At 38.2% G+C, this 17,672-nt stretch overlaps 1 protein-coding gene across 1 annotated transcript in view; it reads left to right on the top strand.

Annotated features, from left to right (window-relative positions):
* The window catches only part of STARD13 (StAR related lipid transfer domain containing 13), a 377,570-nt gene that overhangs the window by 155,802 nt on the left and 204,096 nt on the right, over nucleotides 1–17,672 (top strand).

A 17,672-nucleotide genomic window follows, 5' to 3' on the forward strand; every position in this document is an offset into this window, starting at 1 on the left:
TAGATAATCTCTAAGGACCCATTTAGCTTTAAAGATCAATGAGTCTGTAAAACTAGACCATGCGTCTGAAGGAAACTTGATGCCCTGAGTCTTTCAGTTCCCTTTCTGTGTAGATTTCATAGGGTGTTTTGAGAGATGAGAGGGCAGAAGCCCATAAGCATACCCCAAGGATGCCTGCCAGTGCCATTCTCCGTGTTGGTTTGGTTACAGAGCCTCCATCAACAGCAACAACTTATAATTGGTACTTTCTGTAATTGGAGCTGCCTCTGCCAGAACTGGAGATGGAGCAAGGAAAATGGCCAGCTGGGAGTCCTGGGCCTGCAAACACCTGTAGAATCTCGACAGCCCCTACGCCATGCTCAGGCAGGGCCCCAGCTCAGAAGGTCTCTGTCCTTGGTTTAATGCTCTTCTATTGCAATTTTGAAATTATTAATAATCACTGAATGGAGGGCCCCCATTTTCATTTTGCACTCTGCTTAACAAATGAGGTAGCTGTTCCTGCATTTCAGGGAAAGCCGGTCTCTTATAGAATCATGCCTTGATTTGTGAGTTCACCTTCATTGGTGATTTGGTGTTGTTTAAGTAAGATAAAAAGAATGCATGAAATCATAGGCTATTAGGTTTGGAAGGGACTAGGAAGCCTTCCCTTGAGCATCTACAATATATAATCCAGGTGCTCTGTGCCCCTTACTCTTGGAGAAGATGATCTCCCAAGAGAAAGTGTGTTTGTTTTATTTTATTCTTTATTGATTCTGACAGCATTATTATGAAATAAAGCAATAACATTACCCCTGGTGTTCACAGAGTTATAATGATTATATTTTGGTTATTACATATATTGAAGGAAATATTTCAATTAGTTTTTCTAAAGTATTGCAGTGCTTAGGTAGAATAAGAAATTGGGACAAATTATACAACTCTTGGTAATCTAGATTTTCAGATCCAAGACTTGTTTTGAAAACTTCTTAATTAAGCTTTTTCTTAATTAAAAATTTATTTGCAATACTCATAATAGATTAATTCATTAAACCACTGCTATTAAAACCATTAAGGCTATTTCCTGTGTAGGTTCATCTAGGGCTACTTACTCATAAAAGGAAATTAGGAGAGATAGTGATAAAGTCTATCATTTATCACCAGGGATTTTCAGCCCATATCTGCTAACGTTTTGTTTTGCTGTTACGTCCATTTGTCTCTGTGAAGAACACTAAAGCTGACTAAAGTCTAGTCTCACAATGGTGCACAGGTTAAATCCTTCTTTGCTAATGGGAGCTATACATAGAACTCCCCATTTAATGATGTTTTTTAAAAAGAACATTTTCCTTTGTTTGAAATAAAGCTTATTATTTATGCAAAGTATTTCTGGACAGTTGACTAAAAAAGTGCATTTTAATTTGCTTTTAATCTGCTTCAAGCAAGAATGTATTTGTGTAGTTCTGAGTAGTAAATAAGTAGGCAGATTCTATCCCTCCTCAGTGAACTCAAGGCCATGTTGTAAGAAAGTAGACCTGCCTACTGGCGGGTCCTGCTACTTAGGTGGGCACAGGTGCTATTCCACAAGAAGAATCGAGTGACAGTAGTTTGGTAGGTTCATTCTGTATGTTTAGCTCTAAATGTATGAGAAGTGTGAGAGATATAAACAGCTTTATCAAACAGATAAACAAATTTTACTTTCCTGATAAAAATGTCTATAGGAATAAATTAAACCTCACTAGCACAGTCTCAGAATTCAGAAATTCAAACTATATCACTCTGGACAAGGTCTCCTGTATCATTATGTGAATATAATGATTTACTCGAGTGTCGGTATTTACACCAAAGCCACAACTCTATCCAGGAAAAAGATAGTGTCTTATTCACTGTAGATAGTCCCATTGTAACTGGGATATAGAACGTGCACAGTGAATGTCTGTTGAGTGAATGAATGATAATTAAAGTATTAACAGCAAACCTGCATTGGACCCTTTTGTATGCCAGGTTTTATGCTAAAGACCTCATGCATTTTCTCATTTGATGCCCAGGCTTCAGGGTAGATACCACTAGTGTCACTGTTAGCACACATAGCAGCTTACTTCTTTTTGAACTCATGAATTAGAAAAAGGTGCCTCCTCTGAGAAAATGCAGCCTTAAGGGTATACAGCTAAGTGAGTGAGCCCTGGGCTGAATTTCAACCTACGTGGTCCCCCTTGACTGTGTAGGCACAGCCTACACAATTGTACATGGCAGCCCTGTGTACTAACATTATCCCCAGCTTATGCAAGAGGAAACTATGACTACTACTTGGAGCTATGTAGATTTGTGAGACTGGCACAATTCACATGACTTGTAAGGTTTGTGAGGTCCTGAAGACTCATGAAATCACAGTGTGGCACTTAGGAATGGGTAACTTTTCAGGGGTGTCATAGTGACAGTATGGAATCATTTCCAAAGCCCTACCCAGCATTGCCTCAAGGTTACCATGTGGTGTATTAGATGGGATTAGATGGGAGCTGACTATGGCATCCCGCATCCGAGGGCCCCCATGATAATAAAGGTGATGATTAATAATGATCCTGAATATTTGTGTAAGACTTTGCAGTTAAGTGCTTTTCCATTAAGATAATACAACAGTGGCTTAAATTGTTAGGTTCTCCCAAAAGTCCTTTGAGAAAGGCAGGGTAGATGCTATGATCTCTACTATGTAAACAAGATGAATGAGGATAAGAAAAACGAAGTGACTACCCAAGGTCCCATGGCCAGTGAGGGATCCTACACTAGGGCTCACTCTTCTGGTTACTTTCCTGTTTGTTGCCCCGTGTGAGCTCTGCTCTGTAAGATGTCAGTTGCTGTTAACTAAACCCATGGCTCCCAAACCCGACTGAGCATCAGAACCACTGGAAAAGCTTTTAAAAAACAGCCTCTTGGACTCCTCACCAGATCCATTGAATCAAAATCATCCCTGGGGGAGCAGTATAACAAGTACTTGTGGGTGTGTATGTGTGTGGTAGGGGGGTGAGGGCGAGAGAGCTGATCAGTAGTATTCGTTTTTCACAAGCCTCCTAGGTGATTTTTATTGTTGTTTGTTTACAGTTTGTCCTCTCAACAGTGACTGCAAAGGTCTCTAAACTCTCACGATTATTTTAAGGCTCCCTGACTTGTGCTATTCAGTGTCTTCTGGTTTAATACTTTTCTCTCCTGCGTACCTAGATCGTAGCCATTTCCAAGGACTGCTTCAATTCCTTCATGATTTTTTTGCCAGTACCATTCTGGCTATGTCCCATTCCCACCTCCACATGATCCCTCCCTTCCATATCTAAGTATTCCTAAAGGAGGGTGAGGGTGGGAGCCTCGTGAGGGCCTGCTGTGTGTCGGGCCCTTAATTCAGTCTTTTCACACATGTCATCATGTGAACCATCCCAGCAAATGCTGAGGTCATGATTATCATCCCCAATTGAAAGAGGGGAGTAAGTGAAAAAACTTGGCTGAGGCCAGCACGGCTAGGAGAGTGCATTGTCTTGTCTGGCTTCAAGGTTCTGACTTTCTGTTCACTCTGCTGAGTGCTTCAGTCCTCAGAAACCAGAAAGCTTTCTTTTGTACTCTATTTGAGAAACTTGGTCTTACATTTAAAATAAAAAGTCAAAAAACAAAAAACAAAAGTCAAAAAAATAAAATAAAATAAAAAGTCTTTTGGGCAGCCCGGGTGACTCAGCGGTTTAGCGCCTGCCTTCATCCCAGGGCATGACCCTGGAGACCCTGGATCGGGTCCCATGTCCAGCTCCCTGCATGGAGCCTGCTTCTCCCTCTGCCTGTGCCTCTGCCTCTCTGTCTCCTCTCTGTGTATTCTCATGAATAAATAATAAAATCTTTTAAGGGAAGCCTGGATGGCTCAGTGGTTTAGCGCCACCTTCAGCCCAGGCATGACCCTGAAGGTCCCGGGATCGAGTCCCACATCAGGCTCCCTGCATGGAGCCTGCTTCTCCCTCTGCCTGTGTCTCTGCCTCTCTCTCTCTCTGTGTCTCTCATGAATAAATAAACAAAATATTTTTTAAAAAATAAAATAAAATCTTTTTTTTTAAAAAAGTCTTTTACCTCATACTGTATAATCCACATAGTAAAATAATCTAGCTGTTGAAAAAATAAAAGAATGAGCGCCTTTTCTTCTTTTGTGAAATCACTTCCTAGCGAGCTTCGGAAAGTTGAACTTGTATTGATCAAGACATGATGTTGAAATTCCAGCCAACATTCTATCCTCTTCTTTCTTTTAATTCAAAAACTCATGAAATGTTAGAGCATATGGAAGCCTTGTAGATTATCTTGTCCAGGCCATTCATTTTACAAGCGTTGATTGAACATCAGATTCAGTTAACTTGCTCCAGGTCACACGTCTCATTGGTGATAAATTTGAGATTAGAGTCCAGCTCCAGGTCATACCAAGGGACTTTAGGGATTATAGTGAATTCATAAGCAAGGTGCCCATTTTTGAAATTAGTCTAGAGTGCAAATTTCTTGAGGGGAAAAAATGGTACTTTGCCCTCAAGAGCAAAGCTTCTCCCATGAGATATGCTTATAAGTGTTTGTTGGAGCAGCCTGGCTCACAGCCTGACTGACTGAACATCATTTAAGGAATCTGATTGCTCCTGCCTACATGCTAAGTTCACCTCTGGTGTCCTCACATCCTGCAAGATAACCTTTCCCTGTCCTCCAGCCTCCTTCCAAGGGGCATTTGGAAATTTTATAGCTAAAGGAAAGTAACACTACTGTTGTCACATGTTGGCTGAGGAAGGTGGAGAAAGTATAGTTGAAATTTAAATAATGATTTTTTTAAATCTATTTAAGATGGAAATGTTCCCTTTTGGCCATTAAAAAAAAAAATACAGAGCTAGAGAAAAAAATGAGTTTCTTTCAATTCCCGTAAATCATACAATTCTTTTTCCACAGTGACTCAAGTTCTCCTTCACTTAACTTATTCAACAAATATTCATTAGGTCCCTGTCATGCCGAACACTGTCCCAGCTCCTGGGGATTCAGTAGTAAACAAAAGACAAAATCAATACCCCCACTGAGCTTCCATTTGAGTGGGAGGAGACAGATTATAATGAACAAATATATAATGTGTATTATAAATAATACAGTATGAAGAAAAACAATAAGAAGGAGAATCAAAAGGAGTGCTATTTTGGATGAGATGGTCCCAGAAGATCTCTTTGAGGAGGAGGAAATTGGAACAGAGACAGTAAAACATTTGGGGCAAAGAGTGTTCTAGGTGGAAGGAATAGGAGGTGAATCAGTCCTGAAGCAGGAGCACACAGATGTGTTTGAGGAAAGGCAAGAATGCTGGTGGGGCTTGGGGTCCAGTGATTGAGTGGAAGAATGGCAGGAAGAGGGGTTGACAGATAGCCAGGTCTTCTGCAGCCTTTTGGCCTGGGAAGGAGTCCTGATATGATCTTGGGTATTGCTCTGTACAGCTATCTGGTTTATCATGTAAAACTTGAAAAGAAAAGATGATAGAGGCCAGGAGTGGAAGCAAAAAGACATTTTAGAGGTCTCCCATAAATACCAAACCTAGCTAATATCTCAGTTATAAAAAAAATAGTTAGTTGCTAGTCACATGTGGACCTATTTCTTAATTAAAAGAAAGGGGAGAATAACCTCTGGCCCTCAATGTTTTTTTTTACCCAAATGGAAAGAATTAGATTCACTCATTCATTCAGAAACATTTATTTAATGAATATCATTTTCTAGATGTTCTGCTCTGCTATGACCCGAGCATAAAAAGGTGAAAAAGACACTAAGCCTTACCCTCAAGGACTTAGAGACAAATGCAGCAGCAGCAGAGTACACGAGATGTAGAGAGAAATCAGAGAATGGAGTGTGAACTTGGCCTGGCTTTGTAGAGCAAAGGACATGACCCTTGAGTTGGGTATTCAAGGAGAGAGATTACACTCTAAGGGGAGAATTAGGCAAGCACATGCAAAGAAACAAGGAGGCATGAAGCTGCATGAATAGTTTTTTAGATGTTGACGGATGGGACCTTGGGTTAAGAAGGAGAGCAAGGGAAGAAAACTGGAGAGGTGGGCAGAAGCCAGAGGCTGAGCCTGTAGATTTCATCCGTGACTTACAATGCTGCATCAAGTAGTCTGTACATTCGTTTCTAGCTCTAGAACTTTATCATCACACAAATCTATCTTCCTTCCTCTGTAAATGTTTGAGGTAAGCGCCACCAGCCCCTGTTTATTTTTATATTTATCTTTTACAGTTACCTTGCTCTACAACTGTAAAGAATAACTATTAGAGCCTCTTTTCTTGCATAGGTGTTTCACAGAACCCAAGGTCCTGTGACTTTTAATGATGCCATTAGTTAGATTAGCAGAACTGACAGGAGTTCCTGTGAATTCCCAGCTTCCTGTCTTGTTTCTTGGGGCTTCTTTCATTCCACATCTTGGTGCAGTTGCTTGGATATGCGAGTTTAAAGTTAAAGCAAGTGTCCAATATACATGTGGTATCTTACAGAGACTTGGTAGTCTATAATTTTCACAGTACAATTAATACGACTACTTGATCAATTTCTCAGAGGATTTTGGGCTTCTTGGTTACTTTAAAAGGACGTTCTTGAGAAAGAGATCTGAAGTGGAACTCGAAGGCTGTATTTACTCATTTATAAGCATTTATTGATTCCCTGCTTTAGGCAAGATTGTATACCAGGTATTGGGGACACAAAATGAATAAGATAAAATTCTTTCTTTCAAGGAACTTGCAACTATTAATGACTTCTTATAATTCTTATAAGAAATATTACAAACTTTTTGACTTAAATATATATACAGAGTGGTTTTATGTCAATGATTAAAAAGGTTTTATAAAATTTCATTTAAAATAGTTGAGTTCTTTGATGATGTATATGCTCAGCCTCTCCTGGAAAGCTGAACTTATTTATCTAGCACACTGACTAGAGGCAAGGAGGAGAGAAAAAAAAGCCAGAAGAAAAGTATTAATTCATGATGCACAACTTGAGAATCTCCAGTGAACAGCTGCATTGTGACACTCACCCTTTTTGTTCACATGGAATTGCTCTCTGGAATCCTCAGATATCCTTGGTTGCCTGAGGGCTCTTCAAATGTCACCAGGGCAACGACAAAGTAACACACATGAAGCAGCTCCTCTGTGGCATTATGAAAAGCATTGAATTAAATTATTGCATACCAAATCATCTGCATATGAAAGGCAGTGAACTGTTGGAGAACCCAACTGGAAACAATGCTCAGTTTGATTATTACCTCCACTGATCACTTAAATTGTACCCCCTTAGAAATCTTGTTGTGACCAGAGTCCCCTTTTCAGAATGTGGGAAATATTAATACTGTACTTATGGCCTCAAGGGGATTGTGAGCTAAATTAGGGAGATTATTGAGATGGTCATAGAAAAGCTCTTCTCACCCTTTCTTGGTCTGCCTTTCAAAAAGATTAAGGAATTTCCCACTCTGGATGAAACTGTTGCTTTCCACCAAGGAGATCCTGGCAAAACACATTAACAGCTATACTGATTGAGTCTTATCATGTGCCAGAGACTGTGCTCAGCACTTCACGTGCATAATTTTTATTTCATCCTAAAGACCTGTACGTAGGGTCAGTATCGTTAAATTCCTCATTTTATAATGGAGATATTTAGACTCTAAAATTTATGTGTTTCTTGGCCCAGGTTCACAAGGCTAGGAGTATTCTGAAGCAAAGAATTAGGACCAGGTGATCAGTCTCAGGAGCCTTCAAACCTCTGTACATATTAGGGTAGAGGGAACTGTATATTCCATCACATCCTCTGTCACCATTATACTTGGCTACTGCGAAATCTAGAAAGAATTCTTTATAGTAGGAAAAACATTTTCTATAGACTAAGTATATTCATTCAAGAAAGTCTGTGGAGAGACAGTGTATGAAAAATAAACTTGATGTTTTAGGGTCAGTTAAACCAAAATAAGACAGATTTTGGAAAATGTACTGAAAGATTTGTATCCAAATGATCCTGCCACTCACTAGTGGCCCACCCGCCCTTAGCCCCAAGCTTTTCTTGGAAATTGCTAGCTTCTGAACCACATAGGAAGAAAATGAGTCTCATTTCTGTTTAGTTGGATTTCAGTGTTTGATCCCCACAGAAAACCAATCACTTGCTTTTCACCTGAATTGTCTGTGAAAGGCTTAACTATTTTAAAGCACAAGTCCATTCCCACAATGCAAGGAATTAGCCCCACTAACATGTTCCTCTCCTCCTTTTACATTTTATTTATTTATTTATAATTATAAAAACAGCATGTTGATTATAGAACTAACATGTTGATTATAAAAAGCACCCAAAGATAATCACTACATGCTTCTAAAGTGTACTCAAAAGAGCATTTTGAAAATATTTCAAGCAAGCCAGCCAGCATTTTTAAAAATAAATGTGCTCTCCCAAGAGAATTCTTTTAATGGAGACAGCAGATACGTGGTTCTTATAGGCGTTTTTCGAATGGTAACATTGCTTTATAATCAAATAACTAATGTGCTGTTCTAAGATTGAAGCACGATTTGTGGATAAATATACACTTATTTCTTAGCTGCACCTTTTTTTTCAAAAACAATTATAATAGCTACAACTTTCTGAGTGCTAACCACATTCCAGGCACACAAGTTACTGTATTTAACACTTATAACAGGTCTAGCAAGTCAGGGTTAGAGTCATTTTTCATGCAGTACAACTAAAGCTCACGGAGGCTTGTGAATTAAGCAGAGTCTGATGGGTAAGGCTGTCTTCCTTGAAGACTCGTGTGATCACCCATGAAGCATCCAGGGCAGAAGAGAAGCACAGTTATTTCTGCCTAGAGGGAGACTAAACATACAAATTAAGTTATTAACATCACCACTTATGAGTTAATGGACTACTGGAACTGAGATGAGACACATTCTTCAAATACTAAGAGAACCTGTATGAAAGCATCTAGACAGTCACTTAATTCATTCAACTTTTAGAACAGAAGAATCATCTGAGGGGCTTTTCAGTTTACATAATCTGGGATCCACCAGTTTAGAAAGTCAAGTTAAACAGAGAAACGCCCAGGAACCTGCATGTATAAGATGTTTTCCAGAGAATTGTGAGGCTATAGGTCCAGGGGACCCTCTTCAAAAACCACCACTTCATCAGATAGCAGATGTTCTCAACATGGCTTCCTTTCCTTTACCTAAATGCCTGAGTACATACAGAAAGAAAACCAAAGACATTGGTATAAAGCCAGAGCCCAGGTCATAGGGTATTGTGTCTGGTTTACATCACATTACCGGAACACGCCAAAATGAAATTTCATCTCAAATTCAGCCTCTCACCTTGATGGCCTCTTTGTAAGACTTGGTGTAAGTGGTGTTTGAGTGAATGAAGAAAGTTCTCACTGAAGCTCTGGTTTGATAAATCTCAGGATTTTCATGGCATAGGGACAGCTAAAGTAATACCAGGTGGGGATGTGGGGGATTTCCTGTTTGTTTTACCTATTAAAGATGATTTTATACATCCTGTGATTTTTACAGTTGTGAAAGGAAGTTCTTATATTTAACTCTATTGAAATGTAGCACTTGTGTTTTTAAAGGAGGGGAAGATGGGGATAAATCTCCCTTGCACTTTTCATGAGTTAATGAATTATGTTCTTGCAGCTTCACTTTTCTGTTGTCTAGAACAAAACAGAGTTAGGCTTTATAGGACTGATGATGAATTTCTAAGATTTATAAATTGTGTGTCAGACAGTTCAAGAGGTGGGGTATGCATTTTGGGGGGGCTTTTTTTTACCCCCTCTTTTCCTGTTCTTTGGGCCTACAACATTTGGATAGTTTAATCCAACCCATAACAGCATAGGCAAGAGAAGGGATTAAAATTAAAATTCCTTTAAGTGCCTCACATAAAAAAAAGCGTTGTGAAAAAAAGGACTCAATATACCAAGACTTTATATTAATTTTTATTTTCTTTCCTCTCTATAGAGTAATCAGGAGGTAGCTATGGGCATCTATTGTCCGTAGATGACAGCAAAAAAGAGTGTCTGGGAAAGGTTCTCATCTTGTTTTTTTCTGGACCTCGTGAGACCTGACATGTCAGCCAATTAGGGTTGGATGAAGGTTAGAGATAAAAGTTAAGTTGGACCTTCACTATTCAGTCTCGATAGGAAATAGTACTGGTTGCTCTAAAAACACAGCTGTGCTCATGATGTTTTCAGAGAAGATAACAGGTGGCCAATAATATCAAGCAACCTAATGACAAGCTTTTCTAATGTGTAGGTTTAGAATCCTTTCAGTTTACTTTTTAAAAAGAGGAAGAAATATATATGGTATACCATACATACTTTAGATCTACAAGGAAGTAAAAAATTAGTGTTAACAAAACAGACCCTGTGCCAGTAGGAATGAAATTTATTGCATAGATTGGAGAAGCAGCACCCAATTTCAGAAGGTAGGGCTTTAGGGATAGTCTCAACGTTGATATCGATCAATATTTAATCGTCAGTCTGCATGTAGTATCACGTTCAAAGTACTCAAAAGACACATAAAACCCTTTTATTTTTTTAGATGATTTATTTATTTGAGAGAAAGAGAGAGAGAGCAGGAGAAGGGGCAGAGGGAGAGGAAGAAGGAAAGAAAAAATCCCAAGCAAACTCCCCGTTAAACATGGAGCCCAATGCTGGGCTCAATGCCATGACCCTGACTGAGATCATGACCTGAGCTGAAATCAAGAGTTGGATGCTCACTCAGCTGACCCACCCAGGCGCCCAACACATACAACCTTTTTAGATTTTAAAAGTTGAGGATTTAAAAAAAAATTTAGATAATCCAAATATGTTAATCCGCCAAAGCCATACAAATTACCAAATCACATGTAATATCTCTTCATTAACATTGAGTAAAAAATAGCAAGCCATGAGGTCAGTGGGGGATAGGAAGGAAGGTGATGAAACACCAAATACCTCTTTCCCAGAATAATTTACATGAGTATTTTCAAGATGTTTCTGTGAACAAGTTGTGAAGGATTTTAAAAAAAAAAGAGAAAAGCAGTTTTGATGACTGGATTTTGGAGCTTCCAAAATCCACTTCAATTCTCTGTTCAACATCTACCTTTGGTTCTGTGATTGATATACCTGGCTCATTAAAGATGAACATTTTCAAAATCTATGTAGAATTTTAAATTCTGGGATGAAATAAACCTGGTTTCTAAGTCAGGTATCAGCCCTCACCCTTGGCATAAGGAGCTTTTGTTATGCAGGTCTTGAGGAATGCCCCAGCTGGGGAAATGCCAGTTAATAGATTCAGACAGATGGATTTTGATGAGAGTCTGCACTGTTCACACCCCTTTAGCAAATGTTTTCAAATATTCTCAAGTAACACACTTAACTTGAAAACAAATATGGATTTGCTTACTTTAGAGTCAATAGTAATTATTATCATTAGTAGTATATAAAAATATCTGTTCTGTTTGTGCATATTAGAGTGTTAAATTCATATGTCACATTATATCTCTAGACTTGTAGCTGCCTTGTACATACAGAAAAAAATTCACTTTGAATTTAAAACAGGTTTTGGCAGAAAATTATTTCAGCTGTTGTGAAATATAGCACTTTTTTTTTTTTTAACTTCCCTCCCCCATAAAGTCAGAGGGATAGTCAGCTGTGGAAATAGCCTTACGAAATTCCCAAGAGGAATGCAATTTTTTTTTCTCTCAGTGGAGACTGTGTAACCAGACTAAAAGGGAATGGCATTGGAATAAAAATCAGACTGGCCCAAAGCAAGGGAGCATTTCTTACAGGGGTCATTTTAGGGAGTCCAGTGCTCTCTTCTTGAGCGTGGGGTATAGCTCTGGCCATATGTGTTGCCAAACCCATTCTTCCCTGGCATTAACTTAATTAAAGTCTGGACAACCAAATTTAAGGAAAATGGGAAAGCAGGAGATTGGAGATACTGCTTTGATGTGTAAATGTATCCATTATATTGAATGCTCTTTTGGGCAAGGCGCTTTGACGGGTTTGTGGAGGTAGATCTCATAAAACTAGCAGTCCAGGGCTGTGGATTGACCTTATACAACAAACTGCAAATGTAATTATTTAATTACAGTGTGAAAAAGTGCTATGTAGGAGAAGGAAGGGTGCTGCAGAAGTGCAGCAAGGGGACTAAGCATTCGGAAGGTTGGAGAATGCTTCATTGAAGAATAGCATTTGAGCTAACTTCTAGAGCATAGTATCTAGTATAAGTTACTTAGAAGAAAAGCTTAGAAAAAGGCATGTAAGCCAGTGGGAACAGCCTATGTGAAGGCTCAGGATCAGGAAAGTATTGGTGTGGTTGGAGTGAAGAGAGTCCGTGAGGGAACCAGGCTGGTGGGTGCCACTAACACAGCATTGCACATTCCGGGGGGGGCGGGGGGCGGGGGGGAGCAGGCGGTGCTTTTCTCATTATATTGTGTGGTACCCACCATGGTGGTACCCCATTTTCTAGCTGGAAGAAAAAATGTTGGGACTTCAAATTTACTCACTATGTTTTAGTTCTTGCCGCCTGTGTTTTTATCTTCTCCATCTCTAAGTTTCTAAAAAAAAAAAAGGGGGGGGGAGGTTGTGTGTGTATGTGTTTCCTAAGAAAATCATAATTCTGTTCATAATTGGCAGTTTTAACTAATGTAATGTCAGCAGTGGCCTTGTGTATCTTTAAAAAATGGAATATTAGTTCAAATTAGTAGATATGTGACCTAAATTATCATAGCATATTTAAAAGCTAAATATGACAGTTTTTTGTTTTTAACTTCGGGAGGGCCTGACTTAGAAAAGAGGAAAATAAATGAACTCCTCCGTACCAAAAGAGAAGGCTTTTAGATCCTATTTCAGAATAACTGAATAATGTTTCTGCAGCTTTTATGTCACATCTGTGTGTGCAACAGCTGTTAGATCATTGCTATAACTTTAGCATTTGCTCAGATTTTAAGACGTTCAACATTTTTGTGTGCAGATGTAAGTTTCAAAGCTATATTTGAAGAAAACATGCCTTTCCAAGTTGCAAAATATATTTTCTGCTTCATTTATTAGGAGAGGAAAAAATATGAGATACATTCTCTAATGCACTTCTGGTGGTTTAACTTCTCAGCGCAATTATGTGGCAAACAGCATAAACAAGAGAGGCTGGGCTCCTTTCACCTACAGGTCAAGATTTTACCAATTGCATTGTTTGGAAGACTCGTGTTCCTAAGACTTTGGGCTATTTGTGTGTTGTGTACTTTATAAGTAAATATAAGCCATTCTTGCTGATTGTCATCCTCAGACTTGAAAAGTCATATAACTAAAGATATTAGATACAATGGTGAGTAGTAATGTAAAGTTATCATAAATGAAATCGATTTTGAAGTGAGATATAGTGTTTGTAAGGCAGTTGCACACATGCTAATCTCAATGCTATGATTAATGAGCAGTGTGTTGATAGTATCTGCTGAACACCTACTTTATTCAGAACATTCTTTCATGCACAGGTCATAGCAGAATCAAAAAAAGAGCGGGGAGGGGGGGAGAGAAAGAACACAGTCTCTTCTGTATAATTAAGCAAAAGTCTAGCCTGATATACAAAATACATGTCTCTGATGATACTTAAAAAAAATTTAACAGAGGTAACAATGCTTTAGAAAACTGAATATACAAGTACTGAAAATATAGAGGAAAAAAATAAATTCCTATCAGCAAGAGTCACTTGTTGAAAGCCTCTGGAAAGAGAGGGTTGGCTGGAGAGGAAGTTAAGTGATAAGAACTGATGCTCACTCATCCTGAGGTCTAGATAGTAGGAGAGCCTCGGGTATTGTCTGCTACTGTTTCCCAGCTGTGTGGCTTTAGGCCAGATACTTCACCACTTGAACTCAGTTTTCTCATCTGTAAAATAGGACTAATAATCATGTATGTTTGAATAAAATATGTAAGAGAATGGTGATGGCAACAAAGTACTTACAATGGCAGTTTTTATTTTTTAATTATCTTTATTCATTAATAGAACTAATAGAAATCAGGGTTATTAGGTATAGAGAAAGCCACATACAGAAGTATAGAGGAAGGAACAAGCCTGCCTAGTAGTCAGTTGGTTTTAAACAATAGAAATGTTACTTCTAGCAAATAAAATAGATTAAAAATTATTTACGTGTACAGTATTTAATGGTCTCCCTAAAGTTGATTGTGTGGCTTTTAAATGTCCTTAAAAATCTTGAAATTATTACAGCCTTTGGCTACTTCTACTTCCCATACATTCGGAATTAGAAACATGACTAGTTCATGACTAACCTTTAGCAGTAGGTTTATAATGGAAGAATGAGTGTGTGTGCACTCACATGAACAATGGAGGGTGTCACAGCTTTTACTGAAAATTTGTGAGTCCAGCTTTCCATCTAGATTAGTACACATAAAAAGTTGATCTTTTTATCATCTAAAAAAGTATCTATGAGTAGAAAAGTGACTTTGAGAAACATATATAGAGTATTTAGTATAGTGTACTTTGGGAATTTCCAGGTTCTGAAAAAATTATATAAGTTGACCTAGGAGAAGGACGTAAAACTTAGGGTAATATTCAGAGGGATGTCATTTTCTCACATTGGTTAGCTAATCCTTACATGCACTACTCTAAGAGACCCTGCAGTGCCCTGATCCCAGCACACTCAGGACCATGAAATCCTGGTGTATGGCCTCTATAGCGGGAGGGGTTGGGAGAAGGGGTGGGGGTGGAGAGCCCCAGAACAAGAGCTCCTGGCCCAAGTCACTCAGAGCTGTTTTCTCATGTAAAGTGAGTATCTTTACTTTTTTGTAAGCACTGAAAGAAGTAACATTTGGGAAAAAAATCACTAAATACACCCCTTTCTACAGTCGGGGTATTCAACAATTGCTCTTTAATTCTAGAGGTAGCCAAAGGCTGTAATCACCGGATTTTGTTTTAAACACCTATTAGTATGCTCCATGATTACTGCTTACTAAGTACAAAATCATCTAGTATTCAGTGTTACAGAGGAGTAAACTGAGGCAGAATGGGGTGGCCTAACTTGTCTAAAGTCAAGCATTTAGCAGGTGGCTTAGCAGGGCTTTTGGCTTGGGCAGTCAGGTCCCTCCAAGGTGTGCTCTCACCCATCAGACAACAGAGTCTCATCTTTAGGGGAAGTATGGTAAGGAGCATATAAGTATATATCTTCTCTTTGTTGTGGTTTTGTACAAATATTAAGTTTTTGTACAGATTCACAAACTTTGAGCTGTGGAACTGAAGGCGATTTTAAAAATCATCCGTGAGTCCAACTCCTTAGTTTGTAAGTCCTCACCAAAGACCAGAGAAGGTGAATGACAGTGATCCTGGTAGCAGGAATGTGGCAGGTATCCAGGCCTCTTGGTGCAATACGCTTTCCATTCATTGTGTGCATTCCAGCTTCTCAGAAGATAATTTAATTATTGTGAAAATCACATTCTTTTAAAAAAATTTTTTTTGAGATAGAAGTCACATAAAATTCACTTATATAAGGTGTATATTTCAGTAGCTTCTAGTATTTTCCTAAAGTTGTACAACCAACACTGCTATCTAATTCTAGGACATTTCTGTCACCTCAAAATGCTTATTAGATGTCGCACTCTGTTTCTCCTCCCAGCCCTTGACAACACTAAGCTACTTTCTGTCTCTATGAATTTGTCTGTTATGGACATTTCATGTAAACAGAATCATATGATGGATGCCTTTGTGTCTGGCTTCTTTCACTTAACACAGTGTTTTCAAGGTTTATCTGTGTTGTAGCATGCATTAGTATGTCATTCCTTTTTATGACTGAATAATATTCCCTGGTACTTATATACCACATTTTGTTTATCTGCTCATCTGTTGATGGATATTTGGGTTGTCTCCACTTTTCAGCTATTAGGAATACTGTTTTTATGAGCATTCATGTACATGTTTTTGTGTGAAAGTATTATTTTCAACTTTCTTGGAATATATATCTATGGGTGGAATTGCTAGGTGATGTGGTAACTCTTGTGTGTTACTTTTTGAGGAACTGTCCAACTGTTTTCCAAAATGACTACACATTTTCCCTTCTGGATTCAAATTTCTCTACATCCTAGTCAACACTTTTTATTGTCCAACTTTTTTATTATACTCATCCTGTAGGATATGAAATGGTGTCTTATGATTTTGGTTTACATATCCCAAATGAGTAATGATATGAGAATTTTTTCATGTGCATTTGTATATAGTCTTTGGATGAATATATTTTCAAATCTTCTGCTCATTATTACATTGACTTATCTTTTTATCGTTTTGTTGTAAGATTTCTTTATATTTCTGGATACTAGATTCTTGTCAGATATATAATTTGCAAATATTTTCTCCCATTCTCTGGATTATCTTTTTACTTTCTTGTATTCTTTAAAGCACAGGTTTTTATTTTTAATGAAGTCCAGTGTGTTCTTTCCTTTGATTATATGTTGCTTTAGATATAATTTCTTTTTTTTTAAGATTTATTTATTTATTTATGATAGACACACAGAGAGAGAGAGAGAGAGAGAGAGAGAGAGGCAGAGACACAGGCAGAGGGAGAAGCAGGCTCCATGCCGGGAGCCCAATGCAGGACTCGATCCCGGGACTCCAGGATTGCGCCCTGGGCCAAAGGCAGGCGCCAAACCGCTGAGCCACCCAGGGATCCCCTAGATATAATTTCTAAGAAGCCATTGCCTAATCCAAGGTCATAAAAAACCATACTTATGTTTTTCTTTAAGAGTTTAATAGTTTTGGGGCACCTGGGGTGGTACAGTTGGTTAAGCATCCAACTCTTGGTTTTGGATCAGGTCACGATCTCAGGGTCGTGAGATCAAGCCCTGCATCAGGCTCCATGTTTAGTAGGGAGGCTGCTTGATGTTTCTCTCCCTCTGCTCCTCCCTTCACTCTCTCAAATAAATAAATAAATCTTTAAAAAAAGGTTTAGTAGTTTTAACTCCTAAATTTATATCTCTGACTCATTTTGAGTAAATTTGTGTATACAGGATGAAGTAAGGATCCAATTTTATTCTTTTGCATGTGAATATCCAATTGTCCCAGCATCATTAATTGAAAAGATTATTCTTTCCCTATTGAAATGTCCTGGAATCCTGTTGACACCTTCGTTATTATATTAAAATGAATATTCTCTATGAGTCAGGATAAGTAAATTGTTATTTGTTGTATTGCTTTCCAAACTCATTGGGAAACAATATCTCTATAATTCTGTTGTTCCATCTATAAAATGAGAGTGATAATACTTTGCTATAGTACCATTTAAAGTATGTAATACCTTCTTGAAGATGGAGGCCTAGATCATACAATGTCCCAATATATTGTCCAATTTTAAAGCTCTAATGTTTAAAGTTCTTTGAGTCTGACTGACCTGGGTTCAAATCTTAGCTCCATTTCATATTAGTTGTATGTCTTGGGCAAGTTAAATTTTTGTAAATTTTAAAAGTAATCTCTATGCCCAAGTGGGGTCTCCAAATCATGACCCCAAGATCAAGAGTTGTGTGCCCTACTAGCTGAGTCAGCCAGGTACCCCTGTAAATTTTATTTTTCATTGAAGTATAGTTGATATATTAGTTTTAGTTATACAACATAGTGATCTGACAATTATGCCCATTATAAAATACTTATGAGAAGTGTAGTTACTATGCAAAATTTTTGCA

This window comes from Canis lupus, chromosome 25 (genome assembly GCF_011100685.1).
Source record: "Canis lupus familiaris isolate Mischka breed German Shepherd chromosome 25, alternate assembly UU_Cfam_GSD_1.0, whole genome shotgun sequence".
Taxonomy (NCBI): Eukaryota; Metazoa; Chordata; class Mammalia; order Carnivora; family Canidae; genus Canis; species Canis lupus.